At 36.2% G+C, this 12,654-nt stretch overlaps 1 pseudogene; it reads left to right on the forward strand.

Moving 5' to 3' along the window:
* LOC123244120 overlaps window positions 1-12,654 on the forward strand; it is a 36,094-nt pseudogene that overhangs the window by 22,163 nt on the left and 1,277 nt on the right.

The raw sequence follows: 12,654 nt of genomic DNA on the forward strand, positions 1-12,654 counted from the left end.
TTTTTAATCATATCTATTTTTACTTTGGCTTTGTCAGAAATCATAATCATCACTCCTGCCTTCTTTTTCTCATTTGATGCCCAAAAGATTTTGCTCAAGCCCTTTACCTTAAACTTGCGTATGTCTGCCCGCCTCATGTGTTTCTTGTAGACAACATATGGTAGGATTTTGGTTTCTAATCCACTCTGCTATTTGCTTCCATTTTATGAGAGAATTCATCCCATTCACATTCAGAGTTATAATTATCAGTTGTGTATTCCCCAACATTTTGGTATCCTCTCCTAGTTCTACCCCTTCTTAAACTATTTCCTTTTAAACCAGTGGTTTGCTTTAAGCCAATATCCCTTATCCCTTCCCTTGGTTAACTTCCCTTTCTACCCCCTCCCTTATTATTCCCCTTTTTTTATTTTTAAAGGCCTAATGAATTCCCTCCCACTTCTTCTCCCCTCCCTCTTTTGACCTTCCCACTCCCCTGCTCCCCTTGGTTTATCCCTTCTGACTTTCTCAGTAGGGTTAGATATAGTTTTATATCCCAATGGATAATATAGCTACTCTTCCCCCTCTGGGTTGATTACACTGAGAGTAAGGTTTAAATATTACCTCTTAATGCTCTCTTCCTCTCCTTCTTATAATAATAGTATTTGTCCCCTCCCCTTCCCATGCCCTCTTTGTGTGTAATAGAATATCCTATTTTTCTTATTCACTCAAGTTTCTCTTGGTGTCCCCTGCTATTCACCCTCCTCTTTCCCACCCCCCATATCATCATAGACCATTTAGTATTCTACCCTCTCCCTATGAATTATTCTTCTGATTACTATAATAGTGAATACTATAATAGTGAATAGAGTTCACTACAGAGAATTATACATAGTATTTCTCCACATAGGAATACAGATAATTAGATCTTATTGAAGCCCTTAAAGAGGCAAATTTAAAAATTATGAGTTTTCTTTCTTTCCCCTCTGTTTCTTAGTTACCTTTTCATGTTTCTCTTGATTTTTGTGGTTGGATATCAAACTTTCCATTTAGTCCTGGTCTTTTCTGTACAAATACTTGGAAATCTTCAATTTTGTTGAATGCCCATACTTTCTCCTGGAAGTATATAGTCAGTTTTGATGGGTAGTTGATCCGTGGTTGAAGTCCCAGTTCTCTTGCCTTTCTCAATATCATATTCCAAGCCTTTTGGTCTTTTAGCGTAGAGGCTGCCAGATCCTGTGTGATCCTGATTGGTGCTCCTTGATATTTGAATTTTCTCTTTCTTGCTTCTTGTAAGATTTTTTCTTTTACTTGGAAGCTCTTGAATTTGGCTATTATATTCCTGGGGGTTGTCTTTTCTGGGTCTAGTGTAGAGGGTGATCTATGGATCCTTTCAATGTCTATATTGCCCTCTTGTTGTAGAACTTCAGGGCAATTTTTCTAAATAATTTCCTTTAGTATGGAGTCCAAATTTCTATTAATTTCTACTTTTTCAGGAATACCAATGATTCTCAGATTGTCTCTTCTAGCCCTGTTTTCTTGATCTGTCAATTTCTCATTGAGATATTTCATGTTTCCTTCTATTTTATCAGTTTTCTGACTTTGTTTTATTTGTTCTTGCTTCTAATTGCTCAATTCTAGCCTTTAGGGACTGGTTTTCAGTTATAATCTTTTGGTTTTCCTTTTCAATTTGGTTGTTTCTGGTCTTCAGTTGACTTGCCTCACTTTCCAACTGCAAAATTCTGCCTTTTAAACTGTTATTTTCTTGCCAGATCTCTTCCATCTTTCTCATCATCTCAGATTTGAACTCTTCAATAGCTTGTGACCAGTTTTCATTATTTTGGGAAGGTTTGGATGTGATTACTTGTTTGTTCTCCTCTGCTGTTTGCTCTGCGATCTGGCTTTCTCTGTGTAAAAGTTGTCCAGTATTACAGATTTCTTCTTGATGATCTTTCTCTTTTGGGGTTCTTGAGAATGGCTTGCCATTGTTAGCCCTGTGCCCTCTCAGGTTTTTCCTCACACCCAGAGTCTGTTTATACTCTCTGGGCTCCTGAAGTCTCAGATCTAGTTGTTCTCAGGATCAAGCCTCCTGGTGGTCCCCTTGTTTGTTACTCTAAGGGTCTTTTAATAGTTTCAGGGTGCTATTTCCACAGTCGTGCACCCCTCTGCACTGGGTCCTCACTCAAGGTCCACTCCTGTGCTCAGGATCCGAGTCCTCTCCTACGCTCAGGATCTGTGGATTCAAGAGCCTGTGCTTGCGCCTGTTCTCAGGGTCTATGTTCAAATTCTGTGCGCGTTCTTTAGCCTCTTGGGGTCTTAAGTATTGCTGCTCTCAGGCACAGGCCCTGGTGACTCCAGGTAGCTGCCAAGGACTTAATGGGTGCCCCAAGCTTGTTCTAACTCTTGTGTGCTGGCTTTGGAACTGTAGGTGGGGTTGGGTGGGGGAGGGGGTTGCTCAGCTTGCATTTTAGTGAGAGCTGTTTCACCCCCTTATAGCATGGAAATGCCCCAATTTCACGTACCTTCAATGCTGCGCCCTGTTGTGGAGTCCCTTTCTTCCTCTGGATTTGTTTTTATGTCTTCTTGAGGAGTCCTATATGTTTCGGTTAGGAGTGGTTAAGCAGCTGCTTTTTACTCAGCTGCCATCTTAACCAGGAAATCCTCTCAGTCAGATGTGTTTTATCTTCAATCACTCGTGAAGATGCTATTTTTAACACCCATGAACTTCATAAATATTAAGGCAGTTAGAAGGAATATAGAGAGCAAGAGTATGAATTGAATATGATAGATGATATCTAAAAATAATATAATATAATAAAAATAATACCTAAAAAATAAAACTAGGACAAACAAGAAAGGTAAGGTAGAATGGGTTAAATTAACTAAGAAAAGAGTGAGTGGAAGATGGAGGAGGTGAGGAGAACAGTACCTGAAATTTATTCTCATCAGAATTGACTCAAAGGGGGGGGCAGCTGGGTAGTTCAGTGGACTGAGAGGTGGACCTAGAGACGGGAGGTCCTAGGTTCAAATGCAGCCTCAGACACTTCTCAGCTGTGTGACCCCGGGCAAGTCCCTTGACCCCCATTGCCCACCCTAACCACTTTTCCACCTATGAGCCAATACACAGAAGTTAAGGGTTTAAAAAAAAAAGAGTTGACTCAAAGAAAAACCTACACACTGTTGGGATCAAAATTCTCTGGGGAAACTATCAATTTATAATTATTTATTTAATAATTTTAAAAGGACCAGAGAAAGAGAAGGCACCAGCCCACTTGTGGTTACTATATTCTTTTCCAAGAGCCAGGCCTCAACCTCATACCTACTCACTCTGGTTCCTAGGAAAACTTCCACCTCCTCTCTTTCCTCCAATTTATGATCTTCTTGACATTCCTTTCCAAATTCTCTTTGATTGGAGAACTCTGACCTCACTCTGGACAACACACAGTTGTTCCAGACACCAGGAATAATGAGACATGTAAAGTGACTTTTAGTCATGAAATCTATAGTTTGCATGTCCACTTTTCTCTATCTTAACACTATCTTAAGAGGCTGGTTTACAGATAAGCAGAAAGTAACATGTTATAGCATCATTTTTATGATTAATTTTTTTTCTTTAAAAATCCAAAGATTGACTTGGAATGCCAAAAAAAAGTGTGTGGTGAGGTACAAGCTAGTGTTAAATTTCCAGAATACTCAAATGGGGAATCCATTTTACCTTATAGGAAAGTAGGAAAGAAAGGGAATAATGGAGATGGAGAGCTCAGCAATATAGGGATCCAAGACAATCCAAGTACCCTTGATGAAAAATGCCATTTGCCTTCCAACAAAGAACTGGATTCTAAATGCCGACTGAAACATTTCATTTTCTTTCTTCTATTTATTTGAGATTTCTTCAACAAAACAACTAATATGAATTATTTTTTTTACAAGAGTACACATGTAAACTAGATATCAGATTGCTTACCCCCATTCTGATTTCCAATTCTCCCAGCAACTTTTGTCAAATAGTACCTTCTTGTCCCAAAAGCTGAGATCTTTGAGTTTATTGAACACTATCTTGCTGCTGTTATTTATGCCAAATCTATTCCATTGATCTACCTTTCTATCTCTTAGCCAGTACCAGGCTTTTTTGGTTATCAATGCTTTATAGTACAGTTTGAGACCTGGTACTAGTAGGCCTCCATCCTTCACTTTTTTTCATTAGTTCCCTTGATATTCTTGACCTTTTGTTCTTCCAGATGAACTTTGTAATAATTTTTTCTAATTCTATGAAAAAGTTTTTTGGTAGTTTGATAGGTATAGCACTGAATAAGTAAATTAATTTAGGTAGGATTGTCATTTGTATTATATTAGCTCATCTTGCCCATGAGCAATTAATGTTTTTCCAATTGTTTAGATCTAGTTATATTTGTATGAAGAGTGTGTTGTAGTTATTTTCATACAATTCCTTAATGGTAAGTAGATTTCCAATTTCCAGATATTTTATATTGTCTAGAGTGATTTTTAAATAGTTCCTCTTTCTAACTCTTGCTGCTGGGTTTTGTTGGAAATATATAAGAATACTGATAATTTATGGGGTTTTATTTTGTGCCCTGTGACTTTGCTGAAGTTACTGATTATTTCCACTAGCTTTTTAGTTAATTTTCTAGGATTCTTTAAGTATTACCATCATATCATCTGCAAAGAATGATAGTTGAATTTCCTCATTGCCTACTTTGATCCCTTCAATTTCTTTTTCTTCTCTAATTGCTACTGCTAGCATTTATAGTACAATATTAAATAATAGTGGTGATAATGGGCATCCTTACTTCACTCCTGATCTTATTGGGAGTGCTTCTAACTTATCCCCATTGCAGATTACACTTGCTGATAGTCTTAAATGAATACTGCTTATTATTTTGAGGAATGCAAGGATGGTTTAATATTAGAAAAATCATCCACATAATCAAACCAATAAAACAAATTAAAATTTTCAATTAAATACCAAATTAGAAATCTGAAAATAAAAGCAGAGATGAAATAAACTAAAAATAAGAAAACCATTGAACTGATAATAAGAAAATCAAATTAACAGTATAAAAACTGAAAAGGGTGAATTTATAATCAATGAAAAAAATTAAAGCAATTATTAAGAATTATTTTGCCCAATTAATGCCAATAAATCTGACAATCTTAGTGGAAAAGGTAAATATTTTTAAAATGTAAATTGCGCAGATTAAAAGAAAGAGAAATATTTTAAAAATCCCATCTCAGAAAAAAAATGAGCAAGCTATCAATGATTTTCCTAAGAACAACTTCCCAGGGCTGGATGGATTCAAAAACTTATCCTACCAAACATTTAAGAAATAACAAATTACAATATTACATAAATTGTTTGGGGAAAATATGTGAATAAAGAATTCTACCGGGTTTTTTTTTATGGCACATATATGGTGCTGATACCTAAAACAGAAAGAAGAAAAACAGAGTAAGAGAACTATAGACCACTCTAATATTGATTACAATTTTTTAAATAAAATACCAGCATAGATATTACAGCAATAAATCACAAGGATCATGCACTGTGACCAAGTGGGTTTTACACCAGGAATACAAGGTGGTTTGATATTAGGAAAACTATCATCATAATTGATCATATCAATAACAAAACCAACAGAAACCATATGAGTATTTCAATAGACGCAGAAAAAGTTTTTGACAAAATATAACACCCATTCCTACTATAAACACTAGAGATCACTGGAATAAATGAAATTTTCCTTAAAGTGATAAATAGCATCAGCAAATATTATCCACATGTGGATAATCTGGAAGTCTTGCCAATAAGATCAGAGGTGAAGCATTATCACCCCTCTTGTTCAATATTTTACTAGAAATGCAAGCAATCAAAGAAGTTATTGAAGGAATTAAAAGTCAATGAGGAAACAAAGTTTTCACTCTTTGCAGATATAATCTTTCAAATTGCATAATATGACAAAAAAGGAAAATAATGTTGGAAGAAACACATGGGAAAATTGGGACACTAATGGAAGGGGAATGCTAGACTGATACAACCATTCTGGAAAGAAATTTGGAACCGTGCTCAAAGGGCCAAAAAACTATGCATTCCCTCTGTCCCCAAAATACCATTACTAGGTCTGTATCCGAAAGAAGCAGTAGGAGGAAAGTGGTCCTGCATAGTCCATCCAGAACAGAAGCTGGGCACAACCAAGTGAGGAGCAGTGGGGAAAAATCAGTCCAATTCAGCAGAATAAGACAAAACCCAACTCAAAATAGCTGAATTGAACAGCTGCAAACCTCCATACAGCAGACCAATCAGGCCACTTCTATAAAGTGCTAAATCTGAGATGAGACAACTAATCCAATCCCAGGCACAGTATAAGTGTAGAATAGTACTCCCTCCACCCCAGGAGTGGAGTTGAGCAACCATATAGACAAAATCAAGGGAAAAAAAAAAACCAACCCCAAAATGAGCTGAAGACAGAGGAAAAGTCAGATGCTGGAAAAATGTTTCAACAAGAGAGATAGCCAAAATATAAGCTCAGGAGAGGATAGCAATACAAAAATGAAAACATGTGAAGCCTCAAACGAAAATGTGAAAGGATGTCAAGAGCAAAATGAACCCCTGAAAGAGTTCCAAAAAAAGCAGAAAAGAAGAACATTTTAAAAAGAGATAGAAAAAAATCAGTATCTTAAAGCAAAACTTACTGAAGAAAACAGTTTCCTAAAAATAGAAATATAGTGCCTCAAACATGAAAATGACTCCCTAGGAAAGGAAGTAAAGCCTCAAAGAAAAACATGACTCCCTAACAAATTAGAATTCAATAATGGAAGTTAATGACTTCATGAGAAAACAGGAAACAAAATTCAAAAGAATGAAAAATAGAAAAAAATTTGTAATCTTTCACTGGAAAAACAACTGATAGGGGAAACAACTCCAGGAGAGATAATCTAAGAATCACTGGATTGCCTGAAAGTCATACTCAAAAAAAAATCTAGACAATATATTAAAAGAAATTAGCAGGGGGAACTGTTAAGAACTGGTTCTCTCCATAGACCAGCTCTGGGGGAGAAGGGAGAGAAGGGAGAGGAGGGGTCTGAGTGGATGAGAAATTGACAGGCCATGAATGGGATCACAGATTCCACTTTATTAACATATAGTTCTTATATTATAAGAAATTATGCACTAGTAACTAAAGAAGCATTCCATCATTGAAAGCCAATCATGAATTGAAGACATTATGACATTGTTAGTCAATTGTGAGTTATGGGGTAGCAAAGAGGGGAGCACAATTGTGATTTAGTCATCACAAAATACAAAGGGTCTTTGGACTTAGCATACATGTGTCTATGAAGATATAGCTTCAAGGTCTCTTGCCTAAAATAGTGCTAAACCTTACAGATATTGCTTCTCTGAGGAGTTTGGCCAGATAGCTGAAGCCCACTTGAGGAATGACTTAACTTAATATCTTGGAGCTAACATTGGCTCCTAACAAAGGGTCATAGTTCTCTTAAAATTGGCCTTGCCAAATGATTTCAGAGGAGAAGTTTAGGCCTGACTTTTTTGCTGCTTTTCCTCATTGGGGCCAAGGTGTCTTTATGAATCCATCAGAAAACTGTTCTGAGGTTCTTAAATAAGAAGGGAAAATAGAAATTGAAAGAACCCGCCAATCCTCTACTGAAAGTAATTTCAAATTTTAAAATTCCAGGACTAGCAACCAGACCTAACAATGTCTACATTAAAGGATCAGAAGGCATATTCCACAAGACAAAAGGATTTAGGCCAACAACCAAAAATACCTCCCCAGAGAAACTGATCATAATAATCCAAGGAAAGAAATGAATGTTTAATGAAATAGAAGAATTTCAGGCATTCCTGGTGAAACAACTAGAGTTAAAAAGAAAATTTGATGATCAGATTAGACACTCAAAAGAAGCATAAAAAGGTAAACAGAATAAGTTCAAGGGAATCAGTAGTATGAAACAAGACATTTAAAGTATCTTTGGCCTTGGAAAAAAATGCTTCAAATCACTATTGATTTAGAGAAATGCAAATTAAAATAATTCTGAGATAAATACCAACTCACACCCATCAGACCAACTCACATGACAAAAAAAAAGGAAAATGATAAATGTTGAATTGGAGGTGGAAAAATTGGGCCACTGTAACAGTGCTGGTGGAATTTTGAACTGGAGAGCAATCTGGAACTATGCCCAAAGGGATATACAACTGTATATCCACTCCTAGATCAGTATCCCAAAGAGATTAAAGATCTTCTTGTATAAGGACTTTTTTTTTTTTTTTTTTTTTTTATCCTGGGACTCCATTCTAGGAGCATAGGGCCACAACCAGTAGGCAATGGGTCACACAGTCGCTCAGGGTCACCCAGCTGGGAAGTGTCTAAGCCCGGATTTGAACCTAGGACCTTTCGTCTCTAGGCCTGGCTCTCAATCCACTGAGCTAGCCCAGCTGCCCCTACTTTAGGTTGCAGTTTCTTTAGCAGATGTAGTTTTTACAGGGTGGGGTTGCTAGCCCCACGCCCAACCCTCCTCCTTTTTCATCTGGGCTAGGGACCGTCCTTGGCCCAGGAGTGGTAAGGGTGGGCAATAGGGGTCAAGTGACTTGCCCAAGGTCACACAGTATAAGGACTACTTGTATAAAAATATAACATTTCTTTTTATGGTGGCAAAGAAATGGATGGATGTCCTTCAATTGGCAAATGGCTTAACAAGTTGTGGTACATACTTGTAATGGAATACTATTGTGCCATAAGAAATGATAAACAATATAATCACAAAAAATACCTGGAAAGATTTAACCGAAGTGACGCAAAGTGAAGTGAGCAGAACAAAGAAAATGTTGTATACAGTATTAACAGTAATGTATGATGATAAACTGTGAATGTCTTAACTATTATCAACAAGGCAAAGATTCAAGACAACTCCAAGAGATCTATGACAAAAACAAAACAAAAAAACAATCTCCACTGCCATAGAAGGAACAGAGTCCAAATGCAAACTGAAAATACCATTCTTTATTTCCTCCATGAACTTTTCTCTAGTGTTAAGCAATGTCTTTCTTCTTTCACAACATAATGAACATAAAAATTTGAATTATGTGATGAACCTATTTAAAATAATTTATGAAAGAAAAAATGAAACAATAAAACCAAGAGAAAATTATGTTTAGCTACAGAATTAATATTTGAAGAATAACTTGTGAATGTCTGCCTCCAGAGAAAGATCTGATAAATAGAAACACAAAAGACATAATTCATATATACATGTTTTGTGGTCAGGTGAAAGGGGTAATATACCTGGGAATTTCTTTTTAAACCCTTAACTTCTGTGTATTGGCTCCTTGGTGGAAGAGTGGTAAGGGTGTGCATTGGGGGTCAAGTGCCTTGCCCAGGGTCACACAGCTGGGAAGTGTCTGAGGCCGGATTTGAACCTAGGACCTCCAGTCTCTAGGCCTGACTCTCAATCCACTTAGCTACCCAGCTGCCCCCCATACCTGGGAATTTTGATGTAATCAACAAACAAATTAATTTTTTTTAAGTTTCAAAAATTAAAAGAATATCTGGTTAAGAAATAGAAAAGTATATCAGTGGAACAGAATAGACATACCACAAATAGTCATAAACAATTATAGTAATGTTTGATGAAGATAAAGTTCTAAGTTTTTGTAAAAAGAATTTGTTATTTGGTAAAAATTGCTGGGAAAACTGGAAGGCAGTTTGGCAGAAACTAAACAGGGATCAATATCTTACACCATTTACTAAGATAAGATCAAAATGGATACATGACCTAGGTATAAAGGGAGATGTTATAAACAAATTAGAACAGGGAACACTTTACCTTTCAGACTGATGGATAGGAGAAATTTATGAATGAACAAAAGGTGGAGAGCATTGTGAAATATAAAATAGATAATTTTGAATACATTACACTGAAGAGTTTTTGTACAATAAAACTAATGTAGCCAAGACTAGAAAGTAATAAGTTGAGAAAAAAATTTGTGGACAGTTTCTTAGAGGTCTAATATCTAACATTGTTGAATATATTAGCCATTTCCCAGATGACAAATAGCTAAAAGATATGAACGGATAATTTTTGGATGACGAAATCAAAGTTATATATAACTATGTGAAAAACTGCTCTACAATATTATTGATTAGAGAGAAATGCAAATCAAAACTGAGATATCATCAGATTGTCTAACATGACAAAATGCAGAATGACAAATGTTGGAGAGGATGTGGGAAACCAATATATTATTTGGCAGAGCTATGAACTGATCCAACCATTTTGGAGAGCAATCTAGAACTATACACAAGAAATAATACCACTATCAGGTTTATTTCTTAAGGTGATCAAAGAAAAAGAAGCTATATGTTCTAAAATATTTATAGCAGCTCTTTTTATGGTGGCAAAGAGCTGGAAACTGAAAAGATGTCTAACAATTGGGAAATAGCTGAACAAGTTGTGAAACATATCAATCTTCACTTTATTTCCTCCATGAACTTTTCTTTAGTGTGAGCAAGATGTCCCATTTCAAACTATGACTTCCAGGAAAAATTTTACTATATGACAATCCAGGGTTGAAGTGAGAAATTCTTCTTGAAGGGCTAATCATATAAAGAAGGAATTAGACATGTTTATTGTCGGAGAATAAAAGCAGTCATTTTGTCAATAAATATTTCTTAAATGTTCACTATATGCTAGGCATAGTCCTAAGTAACAGGGATACAAAAATAGTCCCTTGTTGAGAGCCGTTGGATGTAGAAAGCCATTGGAGAAATAGGATCAAATTTAGGGCCTGTTATCTGGATTCCCTATGTGACCAATCCAGGCTGAGGCAGTCTTTGTGTTTGGTTCTGGTCACCTGAGCCCTGAAAAGCTCTGGTACCAGCAGGTAGGTTAATCCAAAAACAACTTGATCCCTCCAAGAGGCTATTAGGAGTCATTTAGAGAAACAGAGTCTGTAACAGATATTTTATCTGGATCCCATTACAAAATCATCGGCAAGTAAAACTGTGTGTATGATTTTTCTGCACTGCATGTCAGGATGCAGACAGAATGGGCCATCTAAGACAAAAATCTGAGGCTCCTCTTTTGACTCAATTTTTGATCCCCACCTTTCTTAGAATTCTTATTGGAGAGCTTTGAAGTGGCAGACCAGCATCTACTGAGTTGATGATTCCTCTCCTTGATAATTGAGAAGCCTGAATCCTAACAAACATTACTTAGGTAAGATTGCATACTTAGATTAGAACTGGCACCTTTAGCAGGACTCAATTGGTGAGCATCTCCATGGGGTATTTCCGCTCCCAGAGTTATCCCCTACTAAATTGGTGGTTGGAATTTGGCCATTTGTCTTTGCACCTTTACTCTTTAGACTTCAATGGGTTATGTGTGATTTGTTACCCCTTCACAGCTGTGACTCTTTTTTGTGTTCTTTGTTTGAAATCAGTATATAATAAACTCCCAAGCCCACAGAATTCAGAACAGCATGGGCTAACCACTAGTCTAGTTGTTCTCATTTTCTTTCTCCTGCCTTAACCATCCTATGCCACCAACGCCACTCAGGACCCCAAAATCATATAGAGGCTGGCCCCCTCCAGTCCCTGTAGTCAAGGAGTTCACAATCTAACAGGGGAGACAATTAGAAAACAACTATGTATAAACAAGCTATAGGTGTACACAAGATAAATTTGAAATAATCAACAGAGGAGAGTCATTACATTTAAAGGAAATCAGGAAAAGTTTCTGGTAGATGGCAGGATTTTAGATAGACATTGAAGGAAGCCAGGAAGCAGACAAGTGGTAGAAGGTGCAAAGAAGTACATTTAAATTTGATGTTAGGAAAAAATTTCCCAACAAAGCTATTCAAATGTGGAATGGGTTGCCTCAAGAATTGAGGAGTTCCTTCTTGGAGGTCCTCAAGCAGAAGCTAAATCCTCTATGTAACAGTGAGGATTCCTCTGTGTATGTATTGGGCTAAATGGTTGCTGAGGTCCAATCCAACTCTCAAATTCTGTGATTATAAAAAACAGATGTATTCAACATTGAAGTGCACTATTTGCCTTGACATTTTAGGTTAGTACTTTTCTAACATTACTGAATACATAATTACAATGCAGTATTGGTACCTATTTGAATAACTCAGGACATTTAAGTTCCTTTATTCTTCAATAACATAACATGCAACTTTTATTTTGAATACTAATCATCTACCTCTTTTTCTCCCCAAGTGACATACTTCCATCATGAATAGGTCACTTTTATCTTTTATCTTTTTTATATGTTTATATTTTATATATTTATATTTTATTTCATATGCTAATTATGTGATAGATACCATATATATCTTTCCTATTGTATCTGAGGCTTAGGGGAATATTTTGCAAAGGTTTCTGATACACTCTTCTATGGAGAATATATAGTATTATTTACACCATTGTGACATATATGCACATATTTTCCTTAACACCTCTTCCAGGTGGATTCATTTCATCAGTGTTTATCATGGCAAAGCCAACTGAATTCATCCTTAACATGCTGCTAGATAGAAGAAAGGACAAGATTATATATTTAACTATGCTTCTCTGAAAGAAATGCTTGGAAAGAATCTTAAAGATTACCTAGTGTACTTTCCTTATTTTACAAATGTAAAAA

Source organism: Gracilinanus agilis, chromosome 4 (assembly GCF_016433145.1).
Source record: "Gracilinanus agilis isolate LMUSP501 chromosome 4, AgileGrace, whole genome shotgun sequence".
Lineage (NCBI taxonomy): Eukaryota > Metazoa > Chordata > Mammalia > Didelphimorphia > Didelphidae > Gracilinanus > Gracilinanus agilis.